Below are 14,902 nucleotides of genomic sequence, written 5' to 3'. Positions count from 1 at the left end.
TAACAACGCCGTGCATGTTCATTATCGGGATATACCGTATTATATCTGCACATGTCTAATGTGTATAAGCTGTAAAAATATTATTTATTGTTTTATTTATTACCATTTTTGTCAAATTTTATTGTTTTATTGTATTGTTATTGAAACAATATAATTTTAATAACCATTTTACCATGCAGTTGGTATAACATGCACCATTTAGAATAGGCAGAATGGACAGTGAGATTTCAGAGCTGGAGCAGAGGGGGCCAGGAATAACATCTTATTGTGACAATGTGACAATGAACTGAATGGAAAAGAGCTGTGAGAAGATGTAAGAATATTCTTCAAAAATTCTATATTTTGTGTTCTATGGAAACAACAGGACATGTTTTTGGAACTACATGAGGTTGGGTAAATAATGTCATGACAAGTTTAATTTTCAGGTGATCTATTCCTTGAAGAAGTCAAATGATAAGGTATGTTCAGGGATAAAACTTAAATGTAAGATTTATTGCTTGTCTCTGTTGACATACTATAGACAATCTGAGCAGTAAGGCTGTTTTGTCAAATCTATACAGTTTTGGAAAAAGAGCTCAAACATAGCTGAGGTGACTTCATCTTTCAAAAGCTGAATACTTGACTGCTCTCCATTCTCACACATCCAGGCTTGCCCTCCAGCACTCTGGGTAAAAGGCTAAAAATACTGGGCTGTAAGCCATCACCAGTAGCCCAGGGATTAGAGGAGCTCAGTGTCTCTGGCAGTTCTCCAGTTCCATAGTAGCTTTTGTGTTTCAGATAGAGGCTTGTCTCAAAGACTTCTCAGAGGCCCAACATGAAATTACTGTTTTGTTTCTGTGAGATCTGTCAGTTTGTTTTCTGTTGAATTCTTACAGCCTAACATGTCTCTGGTCTGTATGTTATTGGCTGATAATGAATTCTTAATCCTTTTTTAAACGACTGAAGGGTATACTGTCAATTTTGAATTGGGACTCTGAAAACCTTAGTACAAAATTGAGCCTTTAAAAAAGTAATTTTAAATCGCTTTATAAATCGTCAGAATATTTATTTAAATCGTCATAATATAACACTTTTTGTAATTTTGAAAAATAAATAAATGAATTCTGGTTCTTCCATTAGAAACAGCCAAGTATTATGTCTTTGATATTTGATAACAATAAAGCAATGGTCACTTGTGAGTGTGTGAAGTTTATATCAAATACATACATTTGACATTTTTAGGACATCAAATTTAGCCTACTAATTGTATCGTTAAATTTGACTGTGTTGGAGAGGGATAAACATGTCATTATAAAATAAGCAATGGATGTGGGTGTTGTTAATATGCGTTAGCAAGTCTTTGCTTGCCTAGTTTCTGTTCCATAACTTGTCAATAGATGTCAAATTGCTGCAGTAAACAGATTCCTTACACTTAGCTTCAGCTCACAAAGATTGTGTTTGTGTTCATTTAAACATGCTGAACTTGTGGCTTGTCAGGGCTCCCGCGAGAAATGTCTCACAAACATTTGCAGCCACCTGTTTAAATCTGTGTTATGTCTTCAGAATTTCCCTTCTGTATTTGGAATGAAACCTGGAGACTACGTATGTTTGGCTCTCATAACAATTTTCATCATGTTTTTTTGGTCAACTTCTCTTCATAAGCTTAATTCACCTTTGGCTAAGCCCCGCCCCCCTTAGTTACTGTTGCTACGTCCGTCAGACTTCATCTGGGCTCTGGATTGGTATCAACATGGCTTATGCTGTGACAGCTCTTCCTGATGAAATGTTATCAAACTTTTATAAAGCAGCAAATAAAGTGTCCGATAGAAGTAGGCAAAAGGGGCTGCAATATGCGTTGGAAGGCTATATATTCAAGACATACAGGTGAAACGCAAGAAACAACAAGGCATCCAAATAGAGGCAAAAGCATAACGTTACCGGTCACAGTCAAAAGAATGAACCACCGCATATCCTTCTAATCGAGACGGAGGCTGGGACTAACAATATCAGGGAGCAACACTGTTCATGCAAAGCTGGGTACGTCTCTATTCACTTCTATAATCGTTATTACAAAGCAAAAACTGACTACTCGAGTGCGAAACAAAGTATTTATCGAAATAAATACTTTGTATTTATTAGCAGCGTGTGCTAGCGTATCAACAACCAGTATGAGAACCGAAATCATAACCTAAAACATTATAAAAACTAGTATAACTTCACAGTAAGGTTAGAAGCAAAAAAGATGTGCTTGTTAATCTTTGAGGGGTTTAGCTGACTGAGGACGTCCATACAGTTTAATCCAAAGACGACACTTGTCAGGATTTGACTTCGGTTTTGGGAAGGGAAAAAACGGACACCCCCCTCCAACCTCTCTGGGAAACGCGTTCCAACAGCGTTTAACCATTTTGGATAAAAAAACGACGGTAATAGCCTGCCGAGACCAAAAATATGAGACGCCTGTGAAAGTCAATGGAGCGCTGTGAAAAAGTGTCGGACCTCTGTGGGAGCTCGTTCTTGGCTGCGCTGTGATTGGTCAATCTACATTCTAGGGCGTGGCTTAGCCAAAGGTGAATTGCACTTGTTAGCTTATTAACTTGGAGTCTGCCATCACTACGGAGTTGTATCTAAAATTTGTTGAAGAAATTGCAAGTATTTTACAGCAGCGGAGCCAGAAGTCCCCTATTTTGTCAACCAGATCTCACAACATGCCTGGAGGTTTGAACTGAATAAAAACACAAGTGAACCCCCTTATATTTTTGCATGAAGTCACCTTTGAGCAACTGAATAAACATCTGGGGTTTTTTATGTGTCATGATTTCCTTATGAGGCAGCTCTTTTTCAAGCTCAGGATATATTGCATGAACATTTGGAAATGTAGCTGCATGACAAGAGTCAGTATCTAGTGCCAAAAACTTGGCGTCTTGACATGGCTTTCCTCAGTAAAATTGTATCTAAATGATCAGAGCAGAAACCTCCAGTGCTGTCATTAATGTTAACATCTGCAGCTCTGTTGATGTATGTTTTCTGGGCAACCCCCCTAGGTTGTAGTTAATAATAGACAGCACCTATATTAGAAGACAAAAGTGGCAGATTTAAAGCTATAATCTTCACTGTAATAACATATGTGTTTTAAAACCTGTGTCCGTGAGTTTTGTAAATCCATTTATTCCTTTGCCTCTCATTGAATGTGTAAAAGGAACCCAGAAATTACACATAATGAGCTACTGCTCTGCCAATGCTGTCAATTGGTGTGACCAATATGGTCATTAGCTGACAGTCTTGTCCCTTAAATGTGTTATGAAAGTAACTCTCAGCTCTCCTCGTCACAAACCGCAGAATGCTGGTTAGATTTAAGCCAGCTATGCGGCGGACCCAGCAAGTGTGTTTTATGGTTGCATGCTCTAAAATAAACTGACAAAAAAGGGACTGCCCCATCACATGCTGCCTACACCATGTCTAAAACATGCAACATTTGCTGAAATGTACTGAGCAACTATAACTGTAAAAGTATACTGTATGTCAGGTTCTATTAGTTAGGTTGCTGATATTTCTGTGATTATTAGTGGTCTTAGCATCATTATTATTATTGTTATATTGGTAATAAAGGCTTTCTTAAGCAAAATGATGAGTTTGTATAAGATAAATGTTAATATTTAAGGTAACACTTTATTTTGATAGTCCACTTTAGACATTCTAGTATTTATAAGTAACTTTTCAACTACATGACAACTAGCTGTCATTAGAGTATTAGTAGACTGTCTGCTTAATATCTGCTAACACTTTATTTTTTCGTGGTCCCCCAACAGACATTCAACTGACTATAAGTAACTTGGCGACTACAAGTAAACTTATTCTCCTAACCCAAAGCCTAACACCTAACCATAACCTAAGAGTCTACTGACAGTCTACTATAATATACTAATACTCTAATGAGAGATAGTTGATATGTTGTTGAAAAGTTACTTATAATTAGTAGAATGTCTAATGTGACTATCGAAATAAAGTGTAACCATATTTAAAACTTTATAAAGTAAAATAACTAGCTTCTGGCCAAAGGGACATCCAGATCTGTCTTAAAGGAATAATTCAGCCAAAAATGAAAATTAGCTTCTTTCTTTCTTTCTTTCTTTCTTTCTTTCTTTCTTTCTTTCTTTCTTTCTTTCTTTCTTTCTTTCTTTCTTTCTTTCTTTCTTTCTTTCTTTCTTTCTTTTTTTTCTTTCTTTCTTTCTTTCTTTCTTTCTTTCTTTCTTTTATATAGCAATATTAAAACACAACCATGGTTGAACCAAAGTGCTTTACATATAAAACCATAAAAAATAAAAAAATGTAAGAACACAAGTCGAGGTGTTCAGCTGCTCCCGACGAGCTGGATGGCGCCTTGCATGGCTGACACCATCGTCGGTGTATGAATGAGTGAGTGAATGGGTGAATGTGAGGCTATGTAAAGCGCTTTGGTGGCCATTGGGTCTGTGAAAACACTATATAAATGCAGTCCATTTACCATTTACACGTAAATCAATAAATAGACAGGTAGGGGCAACTCATTCCACCATCTCGGTCCTATTACTGCAAAAGCCCGGTCGCCTTTATGCAGGCGGTTTGTTCTGGGCATGTAAGTATTTTGTGATTCTCTGAGCGTAGTGATCTACAGGGTTTGTGTTTGTCAGATATGGTGGAGCCTGGTTGTAGTGATTTATATACAGCTAGTAATATACAGTTAGAAATATTTTAGATCTAATTCTAAGGTGGACCAGAATCCAATTCAAAGACGCTAATACAGGTGTAATTGATTCATATTTTCGTACTCTTATTAAAATCCTTGCAGCGGCATTTTGCACTGATTGTAATCGTGATAAAGAAGCGGCTGCGAGGCCGCAGTACAGAGAGTTACAAAAGTCCAGTCGTGTTAAAATAAAGGAATGGATCAACCTTTCAAAATCTTTATTTGATAAAAAATGGTTTAGTTTTTACTAATAAACGTATATTATAAAAACAAGACTGAACCACAGAATGAATTTGCTTGTCCATTTTTAAGTTATCATCAATTAAAAAACCTAAATCTTTTACAGTTGTTTTCAAATGAGATGCTAGAGGACTTGAATCTATGGTGTTTGGGGAGTTATTTGGGTTACCGAATACAATAACCTCTTGTTTAACAAGAGTTTAACAACATGTTTTTCCCTTGTTTAACATTAGAAAGTTTTTGGCCATCCAGTTTTTAATGTCCTTTAAACATTCTAAAAGTGAATCGAATGAATTTGTAGAGCGAGTGAGTGGTAGATACATTTGCATGTCATAGGCGTAACAATGAAATGACACTCCGTACTTTCTGAAAATGCTACCCAAAGGGTAGACTGACTACGTCAGACTTCCTACTTCCGCTAATTTCATTTCACTCCTGTAGTAAGTCTGAGACAGCAGCCGATCTTTCAGTTTTCCATTGGTCTGAAAACAGCCGGCCATTCAACGAACAGAGGGCGGGCTGAGAGCCATGACGTAGGCGCTAAGCGCCGAGTTTTACATTGCAGGTTAGAGAAATCGAAAACCGAAACGACCACAGAAATGCGAAACGAGACACGGGATGCAATTCGCTCTGTTATGGAGAACATTCCGGGGTTTTTCAAACTGGAGCAAAAGTTGTTTACAACCATGTTCACTCCTGTATTTCGCTCATATCATGTGTTTACAGCCAGGACCGGCGCGTGCACTTCTGCCGCTGTAGGCGAAAAACTATTTTGCCGCCCCTATTTGCAACGTATTCCAGCAACAACAAACAAAGACCAACATGCCATATAATGCGAAAAAACTAGTCTAAAGTCAGTGGCGCTTTGCAAGTTTTTAATAATGCTATTTTAAGGGCGCATGCTTGGCCATTATATAGCTTGTGCATAACACGCATACACTTTGATTCTCTCATCAACACAGATGCAGCCACTTTTTTTTGCAAATCATACATTATAACAAGGAAACATATTAACACTTCAAGCTTACACATTTAGGCTACCCAATTTTTTTTCAGGCTAATTGTTAATGACGGATCAGACCTGTTTGGCCTATTACTGTATATAGTGGCAAGACACATATGTATAAGGACATAACTTACCCCCATACAACGTCACTTCTCTGTCTTTTTTACGGCCATGACAAGAACGTCAATCTCCTCGGCTGTGAACGCTCCTGGCGCGCTCTTATTATCATATTATTATTATCATAATAATAACAACAATCCACCATATTTCGTTTCGACATCCTGCTGCATTAGTCCCAGATAGGTGATTCATGAACGATCTGTTCATTGCGAATGTCACGTGACAAATGAACGTAAGACTCGGAAGGTAAAGTGATTATTTATGTTCCGTGTAAATAATTTTTTACTGCATTATAATTTCTTAATTCAGAATATGATCAACATTGCGTAGGTGGATGTGATCAGGGAATTTGGCAGTTAAAATTATAACATTTAAAGCCACTTAAATAAACAATATGACTCGAATGACTCAGAGAGTCAGTAAAATGAACTTTCTATTACCCAGTCATGACTTGTAAGAGCAGGGGCTCGCCCTCGCGGGGCGGCGGGAGCTAAATCAGTCATGACTCGTGAGAGCAGGGCGTGCCGACGCTGCGGGGTGGCCGCAGCTCAGTAAATCATATAAATAACCTAGTTTGTGAATTGTTCATTCCCAGTTGGCACACATTTTGCAGCCCTTACAAAAGCGCCACTCCCTGTTTACAGTGGAAGTTCGATCATAGATTTGAGTTTGATGCATGATGTCTGTGGTTCGATGCGGCTGTGTCGGCACACAACATACGTCATAAATAAACTTATCTGATTGGCTTACGGGTAACCAGTGATTTTCAACTTCAGACAAGCGCCCCCTTGCGAGAGAGAAAACACTTCTCTCTTATGCCATTCCAGACTCTGTCTATGAAGTGTATATATGACGTTCTTCATAATTATATAAAAAATGTCCTGACTCTTCCAAGATTTATAATGGAAGTCAATGGGTATATTGTTTTGGAAGTCCATCAAAGCGCATCTATTCGTGATAAAAGTGCATCTATCCATCATAAAAGTGCTCGAAACCGCTAATAAAGGCCTTAATAAAGTTAATAAAGTCAAGCGATGTGTTTGTGTAAGAAAAATATCCATATTTAAAACTTTATTGACTAAAATAACTAGCTTCCGGCATACACAAGTCGAGATACGCCAAAAGGGTAACACTTGACAATGTATGATGTAGGAGTAGCGTGAGCTTTGACGCCTCTCGCAGATAAACAAACAGAACTGAGCAACTGCGTTCGTCATTAAGTTGCGCGTTAAGTTCAAGGGTTACTCTTTTGGAGTAAATTGACTTGTGTATGGCCGTCTGCTGGAAGCTAGTTATTTTAGTCAATACAGTTTTAACCTTCAGGTGCTCTTCGTTTCGGAGTCACACTTGTTATCTTCCCGGTCAAAAGAGACCGGACACCTAAAAATGAAACTTTCTCCATCCCATTAAAACCAATGCAATTTATTTTTGTTCTATAATATTTATTCTTTTTAATTTAGTATTTTGAGACAATTTAATTGAATTTATTAATATTTATGCAATATGTATGGTTTATTTTTGCCATGGAAATATATATATATATATATATATTTCTATATATATATATATTATTTTTTTCAAAAAAATATCAACACAGTATTTTATTTTAATATAGAGTCTAGGCCTTCACGAAAAAAAATATTTTTTGAAGAAAATTACCACCATCCGGTTAAAGTATAGAGAAAAAGCGTAGAATCATGGTGTAACCACTAGATGTCATGTACAGCTCTCTATGGAGAAGCATGTGAATTCCCCAGCTGTTTATGAACACATTTTTTTTTTTTTGGTGGTGGTGGATTTGAATATATAGTTGAAACAATCTCAAAAACTATTTCTTATTAAAAAATTTGACAAAAAAAATGAAAATTCACAATTTTTAGTAAACTTACTTTTTAAAATTCAGCAATTGCTGCTGTTTAGCACAATGTCCCGCGACTTCAATGGGCATTTTGGCATGCTTAAACACAAATGTTGCTGAGTAACATGGTTTAGTACCCTAACTGCAAGCCCTGAAAATGTTTTAATTTTATGATCATTTGGTTTAATTTATTACTCTTATGTTTCAATTAATAAATAACAAATTAAATTAACACAAAGTAAAAGACAAGTAGGGCTAACCTATTGACATAGCCTTTCTAAATTATAGAAAAACTGGGCACACAGCCTGTTTGAAGTGTACCTACTTTGCTTAAATTTTATGGAATAATAAAGGCCTATTTTTACTTAACATTTCTTTCATTTGAATTCACTTTTTTTAGGTCCGCAGCGGCCGAACTGCGGCGGTAAAAAACGCATTCTGGTTGATTACCTACTCTAGTTGACCATGAGATCCTGTTCTGCCATCTGGAGATATCTGTAGGCTTTCGTGGCGCAGTCTTACAGTGGTTCCGTTCCTATCTGACCAACAGATGTTTTAGTGTTCCTATTGGTCATCAGTCCTCCTCTAGTCTACCTCAAAATTGTGGAGTCCCACAGGGATCAATCCTCAGCCCAGTATTGTTTATCCTGTATATGCTACCTCTGGCCTCCATTTTTAATAAACACGGAGTATCCTTTCATTTGTATGCTGATGATACTCAGATCTACTTTCCGTTAAAACATAATGACAAAAATGGTTTACAATCCCTGTTGGCCTGTTTAAATGAACTTAAGCTTTGGCTGTCAAGTAATTTTCTAAATTTAACTGAAAATAAAACCGAAATCATTTTATTTGGGCCCAGGGAAAACTGTGTTCTCGATGTTGACCGTGGTCCACTTGCCCCTTATGAAACACAATGTGCTAGAAATCTGGGCTTGTCTGTTTGATCATAACCTAAAATTTGATAAACAGATCTGTGCTGTTGGAATATCATGCTTTTTTCATCTTCGCCAAATTTCAAAAGGGAAACTGTTTTAACCAAGAGTAACTTTCAAACAGTGATCCATGCTTTTTGTTACATCACGTTTAGACTATTGTAATTCTCTTTATGTCGGTGTCTCTCAGTCTTCCCTCTCCCGTCTACAGCTAGTGCAAAACGCAGCTGCTAGACTTCTCACTGGGACCCGTAAGTCGATCACCCCGGTTTTATAATCACTGCACTGGCTACCTGTCAACTTCAGAATTGATTTAAAAATTTTATTATTTGTTTATAAAGCACTCAACAATTTGGCCCCTCAGTATCTTACTGATCTACTTCGCCTGTACACTCCCTCTAGAAGTCTGAGATCTAGCGATCAATGTCTACTCATCGTGCCTAGATCTAGACTTAAAAAGCGAGGTGATCATGCCTTCGCAACTGCCGGCCCTAAACTTTGGAACAGTCTACCTCTCCACATTAGATTAGCCTCATCTGTTTTCTCCTTCAAATCTTCTTTAAAGGAGAACTCCGGCGCAAAATGAACCATTGGTCTAATTACACATTGTTACCTAGTCAACCGTTATCTGAGATTTGTTTTCATGATTGCCGAATGTAAATAGTTTTATCTCTAAAAACAGTTTAGCCTATAACGCTAGTATAATGCTAGTATATAGGGCATAGAGTAATGACAAATAAAAATCGCTTGTTATTACCACAAACATGGTAGCATAATAAGGGTCCCTACATTCAAACTGAAGCATTGAGAAACTGTTTTTAGAGATAAAACTATTTGCATTCGGCAATCATGAAAACAAATCTCAGATAACGGTTGACTAGGTAGCAATGTGTATTTAGACCAAAGGTTCATTTTGCGCCGGAGTTGTCCTTTGAAGACATATTTATTTTTCTTTGGCATTTAATACTGCTTAATTTTGGTAATTATTGTTTATCCATTGTTGTGTTTTCCTCTATTTGTAGTTTTTATTATTATTTAGTTTTTTCTGTCCTGTACGGCACTTTGGTCAGCCTGGGTTGTTTTTAAATGTGCCTTATAAATAAATATTGTATTGTATTGTATTGTATTGTATTGTATTGTATAAAATAAAGTACACAACCAAACACTGAAAAAACCTTGTAATTAAGACTGTAACACCGACTTACCTGTCAAGAAGAAAGCAGGCAACTTCAGCGTCATTTTAAAATCTTTTTCTTGCATTAGCTCTATCCACCTGGAAAAAGCTATCCGACATTAACTTGTGTTCCCTATCGGTCAGTCACTACAACGTAGGTCAGACTGACCTATAGGAATCTCGCTAGAGAGCCAATTTACTTTGAGTGGATCTAAAACAAGCCAATGCACATTGGCGTGCAATCATTTACAACAGCTGCGCGTCCTCGTCAGTGCGGGTATATAACGAGCGGTGTATATGTGATTGCACTTCAGCTTTTTGCTTCGGAGCCAAACGACTTCATGTCTTTTCTTCAAGAGTGTGAAGAAACTTTTACAAGCCTCTTCTTTGGACCTCTCCTTCCCGGTGCGGGCGTCACAGCAGCGCGAGCAGTCTTCCTTTCTCTCTCTCCTGTCGGTTGTGTGTTTGAGCAAATCAAAAAGCTGTTTTAACGGCTGGTAAGGTGCGCTGTACGAGCGCTCAAAAGCTGTTTTCACGGCTGGTAAAACAGCGAGAGAGAGAGAGAGAGAGAGAGCGCACAGTCAGGTGCACATTCATGTCTGTGTTCGCAGTGACTATTCCCCTGCGTGCTTCAGTACCAGTGAGAGCAGTCCCAAAAAGAGCTTACACAGATAGAGAGCATCTTTTTTTAAAAAAAAAAAAGGATGACTTTCTATTTGAGTGTTTCTGGATGCGGTCGTTACCTGGGATCGCGGGATGGTCACGAACGCTGTCTTGTGTGTCTGGGCTTACAACACGCACAGTCAGCATTCATGGATGAGTCATGCACCCATTGTGGGAAGATGACCATCTCGGAGCTGAGGTCGAGACTCTCGTTCCGTGCCGGTGCCCCGTTTCAATCCTCCTGTGAGGGTTGCTTCGGACGCTGGCGCAGGTGACCTGAGGATTTCAGTATGCGCGCTTCCTTCGGGGAACCAACCCCCTATGAACCCTCATCCCTCTCAGTCTCCGCAACCATGTGAGCTGCCAAGGGAGCGCGGTGGACCATCCACGAGGTGTGTACCAACCGTTTCCTTTGGCGCTCCCGGCGATGAACAGATGTCGATTGCGGCATCGGAGGGTGGGTCAGATGTCTCTACGGACGACGTGTCGGAGCCGTTGCCTCCTTCAGGGGTGCCAGGGGTGCCAGCGGTGCCCTTGGGCCAGCGGTACCCAAATTTTCAATAAAAGAGCAGTTTCCACCATCTCTGGGTCTGAAGAGGACCCAGAGATGACCCATGAGACGAGGACGGCATCGCTCCCTCCCCCGGAAGAGGGCCGGGTGGAAAATCTTTTGTTTTGTTTTGTTTGTTTTCAAAAACAAAAGTTTTTGTTTTTGAAAACAAAAACTTTTGTTTTGTTTTTGTACCGCTGGCTCTTGGGCCAGCGGTACCCAAATTTTCAATAAAAGAGCAGTTTCCACCATCTCTGGGTCCGAAGAGGACTCGGGGAGCAGTGGGGGGACAAAATCCTTACCACTCTCATCCTCCTCCTCTATCGCCAGCTGGCAGCAATGTACGGTCCAAGAACGCCACCGAGCCGCCTCCCGCATCTCCTGCCTCGTGGAACCAGGTAAGCGCTTCACAGCACACTCAGACCCCACTGGGGCCTGCCTCCCAGAGAGAGCCCCCCCAGCCTGGTCCCTGTGTTCCACTTCGCTGCCCCACTCCGGGTATGCCTACGGTCCCCTTGGTCCCACTTGTACGGTCTCTGAGAGCCTGGTTAGCGCTCCCCGGTCCATCTCGCTCGCTCATCAGGACCATCAGGCTCGGCTATGCGATTCAGTTCGCCCGGCGTCCCCCCAAGTTTCGGGCCATCCACTCCACTACAGTGAGAGCAGCCGATGCCCATGTCTTGCGCGCGGAGATCGCAGTCCTACTGGCGAAGGACGTGATAGAGCCGGTCCCTCCAGCCGATATGAAGTCAGGGCACTACAGTCCCTACTTCATTGTACACAAGAAAGGTGGTGGGTTACGACCAATCTTGGACCTGCGAGTTTTGAATCGGAGCCTCCACAAGCTACCGTTCAAAATGCTCACGTACAAACGCATCTTCCAGTGCATCCGTCCCCGAGATTGGTTTGCAGCGATCGACCTGAAGGACGCGTACTTTCATGTCTCGATTCTCCCTCGACACAGGCCGTTTCTGCGCTTTGCGTTTGAGGGTCGAGCATATCAGTACAAGGTCCTACCCTTCGGGCTGTCCCTGTCCCCCCGTGTCTTCACGAAAGTCGCAGAGGGGGCCCTTGTTCCCATGAGAGAACAAGGTGTTCGCATCCTCAACTATCTCTACGACTGGCTCATACTAGCACACTCTCGAGATCAGTTATGCGATCACAGGGACCTTGTGCTCAGGCACCTCAGCCAGTTGGGTTTTCGGGTCAACTGGGAGAAGAGCAAACTCGCCCCCGTGCAGAGGATCTCTTTTCTCTGTATGGAGTTAGATTCGGTCGCACAAACAGCGTGCCTCACAGAGCAGCGCGCTCAGTCGGTGCTGGACTGCTTGAACACGTTCAAGGGCAGGATGGCGGTCCCACTTAAATTCTTTCAGAGGCTCCTGGGGCATATGGCAGCAGCAGCAGCGGTAACCCTGCTCGACTTGCTTCATTTGAGACCGCTTCAGCACTGGCTTCACGGCCGAGTCCTGAGATGGGCGTGGCATCATGGCAATCACACCGGCCTGCCGTCAGACCTTCAGCCCGTGGTCAGATCCCTCGTTCCTTCGGGCAGGAGTCCCCTTGGAACAGGTATCCAGGCACGCTGTGGTATTCACAGATGCCTCTGCCACCGGCTGGGGTGCCACGTACTACGGGCATGCAGTATATGGGGTGTGGACGGACCCTCATCTGCATTGGTATATCAATTGCCTCGAGTTGCTAGCAGTACACCTCGCTCTGCGCCGTCTGAAAAGGCCGCTGCAGGGCAGGGATGTGTTGGTCCGTATGGACAACACTGACCGTTGCGTATATCAACCGGCAAAAAAGGGCACGCTTTCCCAGTGTTATCCAAGTCTCACTGTATGGGTTATTAAGGAACAACAGTGTCAGACACTCTCTGTGTAACCCTCCTCCTATCGTCCTTCCAGGAAAGAAGGTGTAGAGGCTTGCATGGGGCGCTGGATGGGGTGCAGCGACTGTGGCGCTTTGGTAGGGATTCCTATAGGTCAGTCTGACCTACGTTGTAGTGACTGACCAATAGGGAACATCTCGGGTACATATGGTAACCCTCGTTCCCTGAGGGAGAGAACGGAGACGTAGGTCCCGTCGCCACATCTGCTGCTGCCCGCCGGGGGGCCAGCTTTCCAAGTTTGGCTTGGAAAGCTGGCCCCCCGAAAGCTGGAAAGCTGGAAAAATACTCCACTTTTTGGAAATTTTAACTCCACACGAGTTAAGCAGTTGGGTTTAACAGTTTTCGAATGTATTCAGACGATTTTCTGATATTTAGAAGAATATCAGTAACCAGACAGTTTCTGGTCTCATTGACTTCCATAGTATATTTTTTTCCTACTATGGAAGTCAATGAGATCAGAAACTGTCTGGTTACTGATATTCTTCTAAATATCAGAAAATCGGCTGAATGGATTTGAAAATGGTAAAACTCAACTGTTTAACTCTGGGGGAGTGGTAAAATGAGCCTATTTCCAAAAAAGTGGAGTATGCCTTTAAAGTGAACCACTCCTTTAATTAGTAATGGGTGTGTTTTGGGCACAACGTGCTAAAAAACAATCAGAGTGTAACTTTCCATTCCCTTTAAAAGCCAGATGCTCTCGCGCCATGAGGGATTCACTATTTACATGGTGGAATTTGCAAGCAGAGAGACTGATTGCTTCTCCAGAGAGCAAACGGATTTGCTCGTGCACGAGGTTAAAGCATGCGAGGTTAAAGTGCGCTAGCCGGCGATCTATGGGACAAGCCAGTTTCCACCATATCTTTATGTACACAATAATAATCTTTTAAATTGTAATCCTTTTATTTTCCACGTTTGGCATGTTTGCGTGGTACTGTGCATCCCTGCGTGTGATAAACAGAGTTTACGCATGTTGTGGACCCGCCTATTGGTGCACATTACTAACACGCTCTTTAAATAGTAAAAAAAAAAATGCGCCATTGACTTTAGACCAGGTTTTTGTTGGTCAATTGATTTCAGTTGCCTCAAGATAGCAAAGCGGTAACAATACGCCTGAACACACCTGGGTTTTCAGACCAGCATGCCTATGGGCGCAAATGCATTTGCTGTGTAAACAACATGGCCCTGGACGTGAAAATGATAAATGCGTTGGGCCGATACTAGCAAAAAACACTGGCACTGCATTGCACCGGGTGTATGATAGGGCCCAAAGGAAACATAGAAAATGTGCAGTGCTGTGGGTCCCCAGGTCTAGAATTGAGAACTGCTGCTAAATGCACAGAGCTGGACAGTTGATAAAGTGAAGCCCAGTGTACTGTAAGTTCATACAAACATTAACTTTTGAACTAGAATGGTGTTTTCCATAGGGCATTAGACATTTGAGAACATTAACCACATCAGAATTAATTCATGCTATTGAGCTGACAGGGCGCACATAAAAAAAATTGCCCAAAGCACCCCTCCTTCATTTTTCCTTCCTGGAGGTGAAGCCAGGCTTGTCCTTTCATTCATTCAGTTTTGTAGCAGGAACTCTAAAGTAGTTCTTGTTTGGACAGACAGTGTCACATTTAAGCCACAGTCACATTTTAAGCTCCTTTTACTTCCATTCATACACATTCAAACACAGGGATCCAATTATTGTCAGTATTGGACCCAAGTAATGTACATTATTCCACTCAATCAGATTTATCTCGAAAGGGGGC

General features: G+C 41.2%; 1 protein-coding gene across 1 annotated transcript in view; it reads left to right on the top strand.

Annotated features, from left to right (window-relative positions):
- wnt9a (wingless-type MMTV integration site family, member 9A) overlaps window positions 1-14,902 on the top strand; it is a 76,059-nt gene that overhangs the window by 50,861 nt on the left and 10,296 nt on the right. The gene's annotated exons all lie outside the window — the stretch shown is intronic.

Source organism: Pimephales promelas, chromosome 5 (genome assembly GCF_988280905.1).
Source record: "Pimephales promelas chromosome 5, fPimPro1.hap1.1, whole genome shotgun sequence".
Lineage (NCBI taxonomy): Eukaryota > Metazoa > Chordata > Actinopteri > Cypriniformes > Leuciscidae > Pimephales > Pimephales promelas.
The sequence above is the reverse complement of the archived record's forward strand: the minus strand, read 5'-3'. Positions and strand labels throughout refer to the sequence as shown.